Source organism: Myotis daubentonii, chromosome 2, assembly GCF_963259705.1.
Source record: "Myotis daubentonii chromosome 2, mMyoDau2.1, whole genome shotgun sequence".
NCBI classification, from domain to species: Eukaryota; Metazoa; Chordata; class Mammalia; order Chiroptera; family Vespertilionidae; genus Myotis; species Myotis daubentonii.
In genome coordinates, this window is record NC_081841.1 from 173,462,288 (window position 1) to 173,478,690 (window position 16,403).

Consider the following 16,403-nt stretch of genomic DNA (forward strand, 5'->3'; position numbering starts at 1 on the left):
CATCAAAAATAATCTTTGACTTAAGATTGTATTTAGAGCAAAAGCTTGTGCAATAGAGGTGTTTTATAGCTGTTGCAAGGGACTATTCAATAGTGATGACAGAACAAATCATTGCCCATAAATCACCTTAAAAGTTAAAGCAATTTGCTTGGTGTCTTAACATCTCTCACTTGATTGGCTCATTTTCTTAAAAAAGGATAGAAACTATTCAATAATTAAAAAAAACTTTCTTGGTTATAGTTGCAAAATGTAAACTAAGTGTTGTTTCATATTATATTCTGCTTTATAAATGGTTTCTATTACACTAGAGGCCCGGTGCATAAAAGTCTTCCACTGGAGGGGGCCCTCAGCCTGGCCTGTGCCCTCTCCCACTCCAGAACACCCCAGGGATCAGGCCTAAGCTGGAACTCAGACATCCCTTTCGCAGTCCGGGGCTCTCATAGTCCGGGACCCCTTGCTCCTTACTGCCAGTTTGCCGTGGAGGTGGGAGAGGCTCACACCACCTCTGCTGTGCTCAGCAGCCATGAGCCCAGCTTCTGGCTGAGCAGGGACTGAGGGTGGGGGAGGAGGGGAGGGTTAGAGTGTGGCTCAACCAGAAACTGGGCTGGATGCTTCTTAGCACTGGCTCCGCCTCCTGTCCACTGGTAGGGGGGTGATCTGGGGCCAGGCTGGCTGTGGGAGGTGCTGTGGGAGGATGAGGCATCATGGTCGCACCGCGTCCAGCCTCTGAGGAGGCTCTGGGACTGCGCCGCCTTCTGCCACCCTGCCCCCCCCCCCCCACCTCTGTAGAGGCATTGCACCAGGACTGGGTCCACATCGCTGGCTCTGCGGAAGGGGTGGGACGCGCAGCCCCCCCTCCCGCTGCATATGCGGAAGGGGCCATGGTGCTGGGACCTCTGGGCGGCTTCGCCCAGGCCCTGGCTTTGTCAGGAAGGATGTCTGGAAGATGTCCGGTCTATCCATTCTAATTAGCATATTACCTATTTATAAGTATAGATAATTAGAGTATATTGATCTAAATCATTTTATTAACATTTTAATTATAGTATATTTATATGACACTAATATTTATCAATGCTATTTATATTATTAAGTAAAATATTACCTGTTGATAGTGTTATTATTTTTATATTATATTTGGGATATATTAAATAGTATTATAATGCAAATATTTAATTCTAATAGTTTATTATATTAGTGATAAAAATTATTAGAGTGACTAATAGCTTTATTTACTCAATGCCTAACAATTTTGGAGAAAAAGTATTCACATTGAACTTCAAAGTTAAAATTTTAAAATAGTACATCTGCAATATTCTTAGTATATTTTATAAATTTGAAAATAAAAAGTATAGAGTAGCAAATTGTGTTTATTAGTTGAGATTTATTCTTGATGAAATTGCATTAGTAGAAAAGTGTTTCTTTTACTGCAAATGTAATGATTTCTAAATCATTTCTGGAAATCAATAAAGGTATTGCTGCATAAAACAGAGAAAACAGTCATAGCCCTTTTGGGATTAAAAGTATTGACATAATATATTACAATGATGTATTTCCTTTCATGGAAATTAACAGGTAGCATTGTAAAAATAAAAATTACAACTTGTAGAAGTGGAGCACATAGCAATGTTAGCTTTAACAAAGCATGTACCAGGGCCCTAAACACTACCAGGACTCTGCACCCTCCTTAGTATGCCCTATGGATTGTAAATAACATGCATGATTACTCTCTCAACTGATGAACAAAATAAAGAAGAGAAATGTAAAAGATAAGATTGAAAATACAAATGCATACTATTTTAAAATAGCATTAAAACTAATATGCTAATAAAACAATGGAAATAGACATCACTGCATATATGTTTATGTCAGTTATTTAAAATAGAATTATTTCTATATTTGAATTCCATGATTTAATCCACAAATGATATACCTTTGAAAACCTTGTTTTTATGAAATATTTGGATAATTTTATTTCTGCAAAGACATTACGCATAATAGTTTTTCTTCATATAGAAATGTTCCAGATGTCCTATTATGATTGTTCTTATTTTTGTCTCATGTGGTAATCAACAAAATTACATCCCAGTTGAAAATAATGCATTATATTTGTTAGCTAGCCTGTTAGAGGAAGGTAGTTTTTGAATATTGATAGTTTTCTTCTAGTTACCACATGTATATTCTTAATTTTCAAAAACTTTAATGCTGTAAAGTATATTATATCAGATATGAATGCACAGAATTTTTTTTATTTTTAATGATTTAAAAGGTGCTTATCTCAAAACTATTCTTTTAATATTGACTTCCTACTCTGGATATTTCCTGAAGGTCTTACTTTCTTAGAGATCTTTTGCACACGAGCAGTTTCAACTGTCACCTCTGTGTAAAATCTTTCCACTCAATATATTTTGTCTTGATCTTTATTACAAGCCTGTCCTGCATTCCTAACTGCCAAGAATTCTTATACTTAAAATATAACATGAATAGTCTAAATTTATTATTCTACTAGTAGCCCAGTGCACAAAAATTTGTGCACTTAGGGGTGAGGGTGAGGAGTGGGGCCAGACCCCTCAGCCCGACCTGCACCCTCTGTCATGTTCCGGGACCCCGGCCACTCCTGGCCGAGGCACAGGCCTACAGGCTTAGGCAGCCTGGCTCCCAAGGCCCCAATTTATCAAGAGAAGAAAGTCGGCGTTAGTTACAGCCCTCACCGAACCCAGTACACTGCATCTGTGCATACAACTGACTCATTCATGTGCCTGCTTCGCCCTACTGAATTACTAACATCTTGAGGACATAGCTCTGTCTTAGCCTGCTTCAACTTCAGTGCCTGACCTGGTGCCATGGACCTGAGAGGGTTTGCTGAGTGAGTGAATAATGAGTGAGTGAATGGGTGAATGAATGAGCGAGTAGGTGAATGAGCAAGCAGCTAAGGGGTGGGAACGTGTTGCCCCGGCAACATGGCAGAAGTTCTGGCCCCACTCCCGGCTCCCTGAAGCCCACCCCAGGAAAGTTCCCCCCTGCTCCCAGCGTCCTAGCACCCCTCTCCTGGCTGCATACTGAATTTCTAACATCTTGAGGACATAGCTCTGTCTTATCCTGCTTCAACTTCAGTGCCTGGCCTGGTGCCATGGACCTGAGCGGGTTTGCTGAGTGAGTGAATAATGAGTGAGTGAATGAGTGAATGAATGAGCGAGTAGGTGAATGAGCAAGCAGCTGCCAGCGGGGATAGTTCGCACTCTGCTCTGAGCTGCCTGACTCAAACCCCGGGAAGTTCCCGCCCTGCTCCCAGTGGCCCCACTCCCCTCTCCAGGCTGCATAGTTCGTGCAGGGCAAAGGCTGCCTGGGTGTGCATTTTGGCAAATCAGTGCATTAGCACCTGTCGGCTGGGGATCCCCCTGGTGGGCCGTTTGTGGGCGTGGCCAGTGGTAGATCCGTGCATTAGCACCGGTCAGCCTCGGATCCCCTCGGGATGGAAGTTTGTGGGCGTGGCCGGTGGCCGATCGCTGGGGTCCTGCTGCCAGCCCTGGGTCTGTTCCCATAGGGGCCCCTGCCACCCAGGTTGGAAATAGCAGGCCCGGATGGCAGCGGGGCAGGCGGGATGGCACTGTCCCGCCCTGCCTGCAGTATGCAAATTAGCCGCCATCTTTGTTGGCGGTTAACCTCCATCTTGGCTGGTGATTGATTTGCATATCACCCTGATTAGCCAATGGGAAGGGTAGCGGTCGTACGCCAATTACCATGTTTCTCTTTTATTAGATAGGATAAAATATATTCTCAGTCAGGAGGTCAATCGAAGATGTCATTTTTAAATATATATATATATATATATATAATTGATTTCTTTTACAGAGAGGAAGGGAGAGGGATAGAGAGTTAGAAACATCAATCAGCTGCCTCCTGCACACCCCCCACTGGGAATGTGTCCGCAACCAAAGTACATGTCCTTGACCGGAATCGAACCTGGGACCTTTCAGTCCACAGGCTGATGCTCTATCCACTGAGCAAAACCAGTTAGGGCCAAAGATGTCATTTTATATATATATTTTATTGATTTTTTTACAGAGAGGAAGGGAGAGAGAGAGTTAGAAACATTGAAGAGAGAGAAACATCGATCAGCCGCCTCCTGCACATCTCCCACTGGGGATGCGCCCACAACCCAGGCACATGCCCCTGACCAGAATCGAACCTAGGACCCCTCAGTCCCCAGGCCGACGCTCTATCCACTGAGCCAAACCAGTTTCGGCCAAAGATGTCATTTTTAAGCTGAACTTTAAAGACCAAAAATGATATAGCAAAGTGAAGGAGAAGCAAAACAATATTCAACAATTGAAAAAAGTAGAATTAAAAGATGAACATGAAAAGGATGGTATTAAAAAATAAATGGCATATTCAAAGACAAGTGTGAAATTTTACGTTATTTAGATTTTGGTGATGTCCCAGTCTTTTGAGAAAATGTCTTATAAGAACTTCAATGTCTTCCTCAAGATATTGAGGATTTTTAGGTCTTAGATTCATTTAGCCATTTCTGTCTCAATTTTCTGCTTTTACTGAAGTCACATTCATTCTAGACTCCCATAGTTACTCTTTCTCCTTGATCTTGACTCAGACACACAATAAAGGTTCTTTCTATTATTTCTTCCCCACATCACATCCAGCAAAGAAGGATATGTTGGAACAGTAAGAAACTCTTAAAATGTAATAGTTCTATAGAAAACTCTGATCTTAGGAGACAGGAACTTTGCAAAAACTAGGAAATGATTTCTGGACATATTTTTTGTCTGGTGTCATTTATCTCACTATCTTCTCTCCTTCTATCATCTTCTCTTTTATTTTCCTTGATTTGTTTTTCCTCCTTCTCCCCTCTCTTCAGTTCTTGGTCATCTCCACACCACCATAGCACATACATTTTAACTGTTGCTATCTGCTGTTTCCCTGTGTTCTTAAAGACTTTTGTTGTAGTCTTATCTTCCTTAGTAGTCGAATTCTGCTACTGGGAAATGGTCTAAAGCCATATTTTTCTTCAAGTTATAGTTCTCTAACATGCTTGCTTTACCATGCTATCTCAATAACCTAGTAAAATAGAGTTAACATTGCATGCAGTCTATATCTAAAATAAACTGTAATAAAAGCTATCTAAGTCATGTTTTATGTGATTGTATGTGTATATGGAAAGATAATTATATTCATGTTGCTCTGTTTCTGTATCTATTTTTGTTCATCAGTTTATAATGGTCTTAATTATCCATAGATGAGTGAGATCATGTGGTATTTTTCTTTCATTGACTGGCTTATTTCACTTAGCATAATATTTTCCAGTTCCATCCATGCTGTTGCAAATGGTAAGAATTCCTTCTTTTTTACAGCAGCATAGTATTCCATTGTGTAGATGTACCACAGTAGTACATAACGTGATCCTTCTGAGGCAGTAGTACCATTTTCCCCATCTTATGGTTGGAAAAACTGAAGCAGAGAGAAGTTAAGTGATTGGCTTTGTCACAGTTATAAGTGTCATAATCAGGGCTGATCACAAAATGTGCAAGCCAGGGTCCATGCATGTCATTGCTGCATTATCCTGTTTTTTCAGTGTGAGAGTAGCCTTGCCAGGTTTTAATTTTTAGATCTAAGAGACTGTTCCCAATATATAGGGTAGGGTCCCTAAGCCTGGCTGATTCTCAGGGCCAATCTGTGGGGAGACTGGCAGGACAATCAGGGGGCCTCCGCTGGCACCCGCCTTGGCTGGTGGCCTGGTGCTGCCCTCTGGTCGCCCCATCCCCCGGTCACCACCACTGGTTGCCTCCCTCTTGGGGGGGCAGATGCTCAATGCAGGAGCTGCCTTTGAGCATCTGCCCCCCGATGGTTAGTGCACGTCATAGCAACTGGTCTTTCCACTGGTCATTCTGCCGTTCAGTCAATTTGCATATTAGGGTTTTATTATATAGGATTTGTTTCCACAGAACTGTGAAAAGTGAGGGCACAGGTGTGAGGGGCACAAGTTTTAGTTAATACCATATCATGCAATGTGAGACCTGCTTGTACTTAATAATAGATTATAATTCATATTTTATTATACATTTTTTTTTTATATTTAGCAATTTCTCTATGGTTTCTTAGAATTGATATATACATCGTACGTATGAGTGTGTGTTTACTTTAATGGATTCAAGAAATACATTATCCAAAATTAACTCTCTGGAAATTACTTTTTAAAGAAAATTATAATTGTGCTCTCTAGCTTGCTATTATTCTGAAGAAAGTTAGGCAGAAAGTTGTCCTATCTATTTCATGGACATAATGAGTAATTGGAACCCAACCAACTATAACAATGATTTTCATAAAAATTTTGTGTAACAGACTAGTAAAAACTAAATTGACCCACTTTCAGTATATGCCATGTGTGGCCAATGCCTTCCAGTGTTCTGTATTAGCAAATTTTAATAAGGCCAAATGTGATGTTGTGCTGCAATATTCAACTAACTGATAGGGCATTTTAAACTTAGTCTAGCTTAATATTATTTAGCCCAGCAGCCAATAGTCTCCAAGTGCTGTGCCAGAGAAGTTTCTCATCCAGGATGTTACCACCAGATGTTATTCATCCTATTTTATGCTGCGGTGCCTCAGTAAGCATAATGATACCATGCCTGCTACTAACTTCAACAGTTTAAATTGTGTGAATTAATACATGTTAGAGGTAATAAAAAAGGTATAATAAAATCTATTGACAGATAATTCTAGTAAACTTTCTATTCTATGCTGCTCAATTTAAGCGAAGCAAGATTAAAAAATATAACTAAGAACTGCGATAATATTTATCAGTTTAACTTCTGCAACATTATATATGTTAAATACTCAGAAACTAAAATTTTCAATGTATAAAATTAAGATGATATAGATTATGATTCCCTCAAAATATTACCTACTTTAAAACTTGCAAAGTGTCTGAGTTTCCCTGGTCAAAGCATACCAATCTTGTGTTGCCTATTTCTTCCCTATGATAAAATTAACACTGGGTTTTCATCATTTTTTTCTAATATAAGTACAATTAGTAAAGTACACATTTTTTCCATCACTCACATTATACAAAAATTATAATGTGCTGGTCAGAGATGAGTAATAAAATTTTGATAATAGAGTGAAATAATTTTATTATAAGAGATTTTCTCGTACAAAATAGTTAAGTTAGTAAAACTCATATCTTGTTAATGTCTCATAACCACCTCAAACATGCCTGCTATTGGTACCAAACAGCAGAGACTATTCATACAAAATAATATATATATATATATACATATATATATGTATATATATTTCCATTGAAGATAATAGGTTTGCATTCTTCATACACCAATTTTAAAAGTCCTCTTTTCACCCAATAACATGTATGCTGATTTTGAATAATAAATATATTCACTGGATGGTGACATCAAGAAAGCAGTGGAGTAAGAGGTCCCATCCGTTATGCCCTCACAAAAATTAACAATTCAACAGCTATCCACAAATGAAGATAGTTTTGGGAGAGCTCAGCAGGCTGGTTAAGAAGTTGCAACAACACAGTCGGGGAGGAGGGACAGAAAATAAATGCACAGAAAGGGTAGGGAGAAGAGTTTTATTTGGCCCGCATCATCCCATCCCCCAGGCCAGCACAGCTCAATGCCCAGAGGAACTCCCAACACATGAGTACCCTTTATGAGGAAAAGCAGATCAGGGCGAGCAACCAGCTTCCCAGGCATGAAGGACCCACTCTGGATTCTCTTCACTCAGATTGCTGGGGAGATTCCCACAGCTGAGAGACATGGAGAATGCTGGGAACAAAGAAGAAGGTGGGGGCTCACAATCACACAGCAGGGGCCTGCCCTACAGATGGCTCCAGCAGCTCTAACTGCTCAGGACCTCAACAGCCATCATCGCTGCCACAGACTCCCAAAGAATGAGACACACTGCGTGTCCCAGGAGAAGGAACTGCTGCTGTGCCATCTTGGGTCACCCTGTACTTCCTCCATTGCTCCCAACTTCTCTAGGGGTGTCTGTGCTCCAGACCCCAGATCCACAGCTGCTTCACATGCCCATGTCTCAGAAGCAGGTGCTACTGCCTCAGTGGGCATACCTGTGCCTCAGACACTAGAGATACTCCCACTTTGCACAGGCCTGTACCTTGGAATCTGGAGCCATAGTCTCTCCCCATATGGCTATGCTTTGGACCCCAGATACACCACCACTCTGCTGGTGTTGAATCCTTGAACATCACCACAGAGGCATGCCTGCATCCTGGATACTGGTGCCATTGATTCAGCAGGTGGCCCGTGCTCAGACCTTGGAACCACAGTCACACAGTGCAGGCCTGCGCTCTGCACCCCAGGTCCAAGGCTGCTCTTGAGTGCTCTTGCCTCACACTCTGGTTCCACTGCCTCAGCGGCCCATCTGCTCACTGAACACCATAGCCACCTGCAATAGTAAGCATGTCTGCATATCAAGCCAAGAAGGATCCCCTTAGCCATGACTTTTCCCAATGTTGGATAAAGAGAACAAAAGGACCTCAGAAGCCTTCACCACAGAAGACCCCAATAGCCCTCACCTTGGGCATCTGCATCTTTGGACACTGAGGACCCCCATAGTCTATGCCAGCCGTGGGCAAACTACGGCCCACAGGCCGGATCCGGCCCGTTTGAAATGAATAAAACTAAAAAAAATAAATAGACCGTACCCTTTTATGTAATGATGTTTACTTTGAATTTATATTAGTTCACACAAACACTCCATCCATGCTTTTGTTCTGGCCCTCCGGTCCAGTTTAAGAACCCATTGTGGCCCTCGAGTCAAAAAGTTTGCCCACCCCTGGTCTAGGCCGATGCTGATTTCAGCTGAAGGGTCCACATGAAGACTATGCCACTGCATGCTCCCCAGGACTTGAACCACTATACCTCCACACACATAGTGAAGGTCTGTCCATCCACACACAGGTTAAGGTCTTTCCCTACAGAAACCAGTCTGTAAAGTCTAGAAGAGGTAATGGCTGCCACAAATACACAGACATCAATGCAAGACTACAAAACCACACAAAACAACAACAACAACAAAACAAATCACAAGGAAATATGGCATCATTAAATAAATTTCTAGTGACAAACCTCAAAACAATGATGATTTTAAAATTACTTGACCATGAACTCCTATTTAATAAAAGACAAAAAGGGTAATTGACTGTACCTTTGCTATGCCTCCCATTGGCTTATCAGGGCGATATGCAAATTAACTGCCAACAAAGATGGCGGCCGGCAGCCACACAGCTGAAGCGAGCAGGAGGCTTGCTTGCTCCAGTGATGGAGGAAGCCAAGGTTCCCCGCCTGCTGCGGCCCGGCTCTGAGCTCTGAAAGCGACAAAGTTTCAATTATAGAAGCTAAACAAACCCCAGATACTTGCTTTCAGAAGGCCATGGCCTCAGAGCTGGAGCAAGCAAGAGCCAGCTCTCAGCTCCAGTGACGGAACAAAGTTTCAATTATAGAAGGTAAATAAGTACCAAAAGAAAAAAAAAGAAAAAAGAAAAAAAGGAGAGGCTGGGAGCTTACGTTGCCAGGGGGCTTGACCAGCCTGAAAACGGCCCTCAGCCCCTCACCCAGACTGGCCTGGTACCCCAGTGGGGACCCCCCACCCTGAAGCGGGTGTGACCAGCTCCAAACAACCATCAGCCCCTCACCCAGGCTGGCCAGGCACCCAAGCGGGACCCCCACCCTGATCCAGGACACCCTTCAGGGCAAGCCAGCCAGCCCCTACCCGTGTACCAGGCCTCTATCCTGTATAGTAAAAGTGTAATATGCAAACTGACCCTAACAGCAGAAAGACAGGGAATGACTGGTCATTATGACACACACTGACCACCAGGGGGCAGATGCTCAATGCAGGAGCTGCCCTCTGGTGGTCAGTATGCTCTCACAGTGGGGAGCTCTGCTCAGCCACAAGCCAGGCCGATGGCTGCCAGTATAGCAGTGGTGGTGGGAGCCTCTCCTGCCTCCTAAGCAGTGCTAAGGATGTCTGACTGCAGCTTAGGTCTGCTCCCCCTGGCAAGTGGACATCCCCCGAGGGCTGCCGGGCTGCCAGAGGGATGTCTGATTGCCAGCTTAGGCCCAATCCCCCAGGGAGCAGGCCTAAGCCAGCAGGTGGTCATCCCCTGAGGGGTCCCAGACTGTGAGAGGGCACAGGCCAGGTTGAGCAGAGCTCCCCCGTGTGGGAGTGCACTGACCACCAGAGGGCAGCTCCTGCACCGGGTGCAAATTTTTGTGCACTGGGCCTCTAGTTTTAAATAATCTTAAAGAAGTTTAGTGACCAAGAAGAACAGAGCTGGAGATACCACAGTACTTGATCTCAAAATATATTACACAGCTACAGTGATTAAGAGATTACTTTTGTAGAAAACAGGCATACAGACTATTGAAACAGAATACAGTGCCCCTGAATAAATCCATGCATTTAAGGTCAACAGATATTTGACAAGCATGCCATATTGCTTTTACAGGTAAAAAAAAAAAAAGAAACTTTTGTTATTATTTTTTGTAATATGCCATTTGTTTTGCCTCTTTAATTTTATTTTTAAAGATAGTAGTATATCAAAGTATAATTTAAAAAACTGGATTTACACACCAATTTTATAAGAATATGATTGGATTTAAATAATACAGTCATGAAATATTTTAGTAACTAAGAGAATAATAGAATAAAAATCTTCATGTAGCAGTTTATTGATTCTTCTAGCTTTTTAGAAATAACATAATTCACGGACATATATTTATGTTGAATATTAAATTCAATGTTTATGCAATTTCAAAAGTAATAATTCTGCATTTATGGTACATTGGAATCAACGTATAAAATAAGACAATGATATATATAAATTGTTTTAATGCAAATGTACTTATTTAAAATTCTTCCCAGGAAGTACAGTATTTAAATTGCTTGTAATATTCACAATGTTTTTAATGTGAAATTTTTAGTTTCTTTTGACTTTTTTAACCTGGGGGAAAACACTTGGTGGATTGAATGTAAGCAGATTATTTTAATTATCTCATATTCATTGTATACCACAAGAATGAATTAGAAACAAATATTACTTCTGTAAAAGTCTCATTTTTAGTATTTCAGTTTGGTTAATATTAGCATGCTGTTAATAAAGACATAGAACCTAGTAAATACTTAAAATACCCAGTAGGTCTTGTTTTCATGGATAACCCCCCTTCCCCCATAAAAATGGTCATTAACTAAAACTCATTGATGAACTACATGAATTGTGATACAATCTGTAGTTTGGGAATCCAAGACTTGTTGAATTAGTTCACCACTAAAGGGTAGGGAATGAGCAGAAACTAAGAATTGCATTCTAAATCAGGGTGGATGCTTCTGAGACATTTGTGAACAGAGAATGTGCTTTACATCCTAACAGAAAAAGGGAATTGGGGGAGAGTAACCTGAATCCAGAGGAAAATGTCAGCAAAATACACCAATAATGAAATTCAAGACATCCTTTTCATCCGTGTGTGTGTGTGTGTGTGTGTGTGTGTGTGAGGGAGAGGGTTGTATGTGCTATAAAATGTGCCTTAAAAAGAACTCAGAAAGCAATGCTAGCCAGTAGGTATTGGAGGTGGGCACTGCTATGATGTGAATGTACCTTTGTGTCTGAGTGTTGGAAAGATTATTGGTTATGAAATATACCCTACGAAGAGCTGAGGACACAGAATGCTATAGGAGCAGGTTTTGAGATGCGTAGTGTGATGATGGTCAATGAATCATGCAAGGGAAGTAGAGGGAACAAAAGAGATATAAGGGAAGTATCTGGATATGAATCGTGTGAAGATTGTGCTGTTTGTTTATGTGGAAATGCTCAACATTACTTTTAAATAGGCCATAAGTTAAAGTTCAGGTCTTCAGTGATGATACAAATATCATCTGACAAGTATCAGATCTTTTAGTTCTGATACAAAGAAATGTGTATGATTGGTCTCTGCAAATAACTGTGATTATTAAATTAAAATGCCATAATGTAAATACATAAATAAAATAATGACAGTGATTGTTGTCTGTGAATATTATTTTATCTTATTATTCAACTTAAATCTTAAAGAGGCCAGGACTGTGGAGTGGGCTAGAATACAGGATTTCGAGTAAGACTTCCACGATTCTACTCCCAGCTGTGAGACCTACTGGCTGCGCTACGCTTCATCTTCTTTTGCCTCTATGACTTTATATGGAAAACAGGTACAGAAATAATATCTCATAGAGATGTCATAGGAGTTAAATATATATGTACATACATATATATACTTTTAAAGTGCATAAGAAGTGACTGATAGTAGAGGTTCAAACAAATGTCTGATCTCAAATATTGGTGAATGAAAGTGGTTTTTGATGTGAAAGAAAAGGAATTTTGCAAAGTATTTATGCAGTAATTTAAGTTAAAGACTGGGGAAGGTTGCTATTTATAACAAACTTCCAAGTATCAAAATAAGACTTAAGATTATTCATTTAAATATCATTTCATTTCTGTGTACAATGTCATGATTTTAAATATATAATTAGTAGCTCCTTGCAGAAGCAAATAGTCTGGAAAATTTTTGCTTGCACAAAAATTGTCAGTGAATATTGCTTTATACTTCAATAACAATTTGTTTTATTTTTTAAATGTTTTTATTTATTGAATTAAATTTATTGCAGCAACACTGGTTAGTAAGATTATATAGGTTTTGAGTTTTAAATAATCCAGAAAATGTAAAAGCCTTTCCCCACATTTCAAATCAAACTGAACAATAGGACTGGAATATTAGGTGTGTGATGTCTATTCCCATGCTTTTTGCAATAAGAGCAATAACAATGCTAATAATATTAGGCAACATTGAATGTTTATTGTGGGCCAGGTACTATTCTGTGTCCTCCCCATGTATTAACTCATTGGTTCATTCTCATAATAACTTAGGGCAGTGATGGCGAATCTATGACACGCGTGTCAGAGGTGACACGCGAACTCATTTTTTTGGCTGACTTTTCTTTGTTAAATGGCATTTAAATATATAAAATAAATATCAAAAATATGTCTTTGTTTTACTATGGTTGCAAATATCAAAAAAAATTCTATATGTGACATGGCACCAGAGTTAAGTTAGGGTTTTTCAAAATGCTGACACGCTGAGCTCAAAAGGTTCTCCATCACTGACCTAGGGTATCATAAGGTTTTTTTATTGGTCCATATTCCATTCTGTTCTTATGCAAATATCTTTCCTTTATAATTACTTTATATTTTCATCCCATCTCTTTCAAGAGAAAAAAAATCAGATCTATCACAATTCATAAAAGGTTAATAACTAAAAAAATTATGCAATGCTGAAATATTTATAATTTTTTTCCAGAAAAATACTTGGAGTTTAAGTTTATCCAATCTTTCAAATGCTTACTCTTTTCAATCACTTTGATATACTAGAATATTGGCTTATCCTCTCTGATTTTAAAAGTACACATACTTCAATGAAAAAGTTCTTAGTTCTTTTGAAGAATTCGAGTAAAAAATACTGATATAAAATATGCCAATCCTATCTAATAAAAGATTGATATGCAAATTAGCCATCACTCCATCACCAACATGGCCACATCCATAGCCAGAAGATGGCGGTGCCCAGTCCTCTCAGCTCCAGCGCTGAAGTGTCCAGGTCTGTTGGCCAGGCAGGTGGCAGGGGAGGCAGGGGGGGCGAGGGGCAGAGCTGGTGATCAGAGGGGGCTGGGGGTACCCTGCCCAGGCCTGCAGCCTTGACCAGAAGCTGCAGGCCTGATCAGGGGCTGAGCTGGGGATCTGTGTGAACTACAGAGGAAACACCTTTTCTGACTGCTCATTGGTTAAGCTCCCTGTATGCCACTGGTAATAGTCTTAGTAACTTGGGTAATGAGAATCCAAAAAGGTGATGTAGGGTTTTTCCACCACACTTCTGGAGAAAAAAACGAAGGTCTGCTGCTGGAAGGCTAAGAAATGTCATATCCTGTCCTAGCTGGTTTTGCTCAGTGGATAATGCCTCGGCCTGCCGACTGCAGGATCTGGGTTCAATTCTGATCAAGGGCATGTACCTAGGTTGCAGGCTCCTCCCTGGCCAGGGTCCAGGTCAGGGCTCATGCAGGAGGCAACCAATTAAAATGTTCCTCTCACTTTGATGTTTCTCTCTGTCATTCCCTTTCTCTTCCACATTCTCTAAAAATCAATGAAAACATATCCTCAGGTGAGGATAAAAAAAAGAAAAAGAAAGAAAGAAATGTCATATCCTATGAAAGACACATCTTGAAAATGCCTAAAGAATGTTGTCATTTTTTCATGGTGAAGGGACTGGAGTCCGTGTTGATGTAAACACCTTGGTGGCTGCGGTGACTGGCAGTGGCTTCAGCAGTGGGGTTATGGGGCTGGTGCCTTTCCCTGATCAGCCCGGTCACCTCCCACAAAGGGAGGCCAGACTTCAGCTTAGGCCCACTCCCCAAGGGGAGCAGGGAGTTGGCCTAAGCCGTCAGTAGGACATCCCCTGTGGGCTCCCAGTATGTAAGAGGGGGCAGGCTGGGCTGAGGGACCCTCCCCAGTGCACGAATTTCATGCACTGGGCCCCTAGTTATAAATTAAAATCTTATGTAAATGCTGAACTGGGCCTTTCTCAATGAGTTGGGCTTTGAATTAAAAACAAAACAAAACAAAAAACCCAAACCTAACTAAAACAAAACCCAGAACCCTCAAATTTTTTAAAAACAAAATATCAATTACGCTCTTATCAATTTAGAGAACATTTTTTTATTTCACTTAATTTTAATCACTGCCACCATCATCTCTCCTACACATTACATTTTGATTAAAGATTTGTAGTTCCGTATGATATCATTGGAAAATACATGGGTCATTTTCAATAAGTCATGACAGATATAATATTAAAAAGGTACCTACCACAGGTTTCAAAATAATCTGCTGTCAAATTAAATATCCATGGTGGTCTGCAAGCAATAAATACAAGAGAAGACTCATAAGTACCCATGAATCTATTGCACTAAAGGATCAGCCTGCCAGTTTCTGCAGGCTCCTAGTTTCTTGCTCTTGGCAACATTCTGCAAAGTCAGGATGGAATCAAATCAAAATTTTGTTTGTGTCTTGAAAATGATGGTGCCAGACACACACCAACAAAAAATCGAAAAGTTTGTTAGTCACAAAAGATGAGGTTCAGGAGAGAGCGGAGTAGGCCTTCCACGTTGCTCTGAAGTTGTTTGAAAGAGTAGAGAAAGGTGACTGGCTTGGGATTTTTATTGTGTTGCAGGGGTTTGAACCTTACACCAGCACCAAGTGAGGCTCTGTCTCCTAGAGTGTTCTCAGCCGGCTCAAATGTGGAGCAGCAGGGGGAGAGGGATGGTGAAGCTTGACAACTGACCCCACCCAAACATTAAAAACTGAAGTCAGGCACTATTACACTTGTTGCGTAGGCATTTTTTCTCCAAGTGCTGTCAGATTTGTTATTAACACAGGCAATCTATCAATCTTTTATATGTTTGCTTTAATAAAATAAGAACACTGTATAGATGAATCAAACCTGTCAGCATCCTTATTTCAGACTATCAGTTGCCAGTTGTGATTTGTGTATTAATGGTATATCGAGAGTTATTGATGTCAGTAGATTTTTCATAAAGGGTATATCCTTGAAGAAAGAAATTTAGTCTGTAAAATGAAGATTATGAAGATAAAGTAGAGGGTTTAAATGATGAAGAGTAGCAGGTCAAACTTAATAGACGAAGAGAAAATAAATTTCATCAATAAAGGTAGTAAGTAGAGCACTAGGGTTTAAAATGTAAATGATAATAAAACAGCAAAATAAATCAGAAACTTAAATACAAATTATGAGAAATATATAATGAAAATCACCATAGTTTCATGGAGAAGTTGGACATGTTAAAGATATATGATTTTCTGGGGGACTGCTGGTAACACAAAATAGCTTAAACATAAAACAACAGTAAGAAGAAAATAATTGAGTCACATAAACACTGATGTGACTCAGTTTCAGTAAACTTGTTTTCAATAACTAAGAAATTGATTCAAAGAAAGAGGGTGAAAACATAAGATTAAGGACACAGGAAGGAAGAAATTAAAAAAGAGTGGTGTCTTGGAGACATTTATTGAAAAATTAGGAGAACTAGCATTAGTATTAGGAGACTTGGTCATTAACTAGCCCTTTGCATTTTGTGTAGACACTTAACTCTTTGAAATATCAAATACCTTATTTGTAAAATTTGAGAGTAAGACTTAACTCTTGAGACTTTTCAGTCTATCTATCTGATTCTTGCTATGTATCTATGAAAAAAAATGGCACTACTATTTAGCGATAAAAAATATTAACACATGATGCATCTCAAAACAT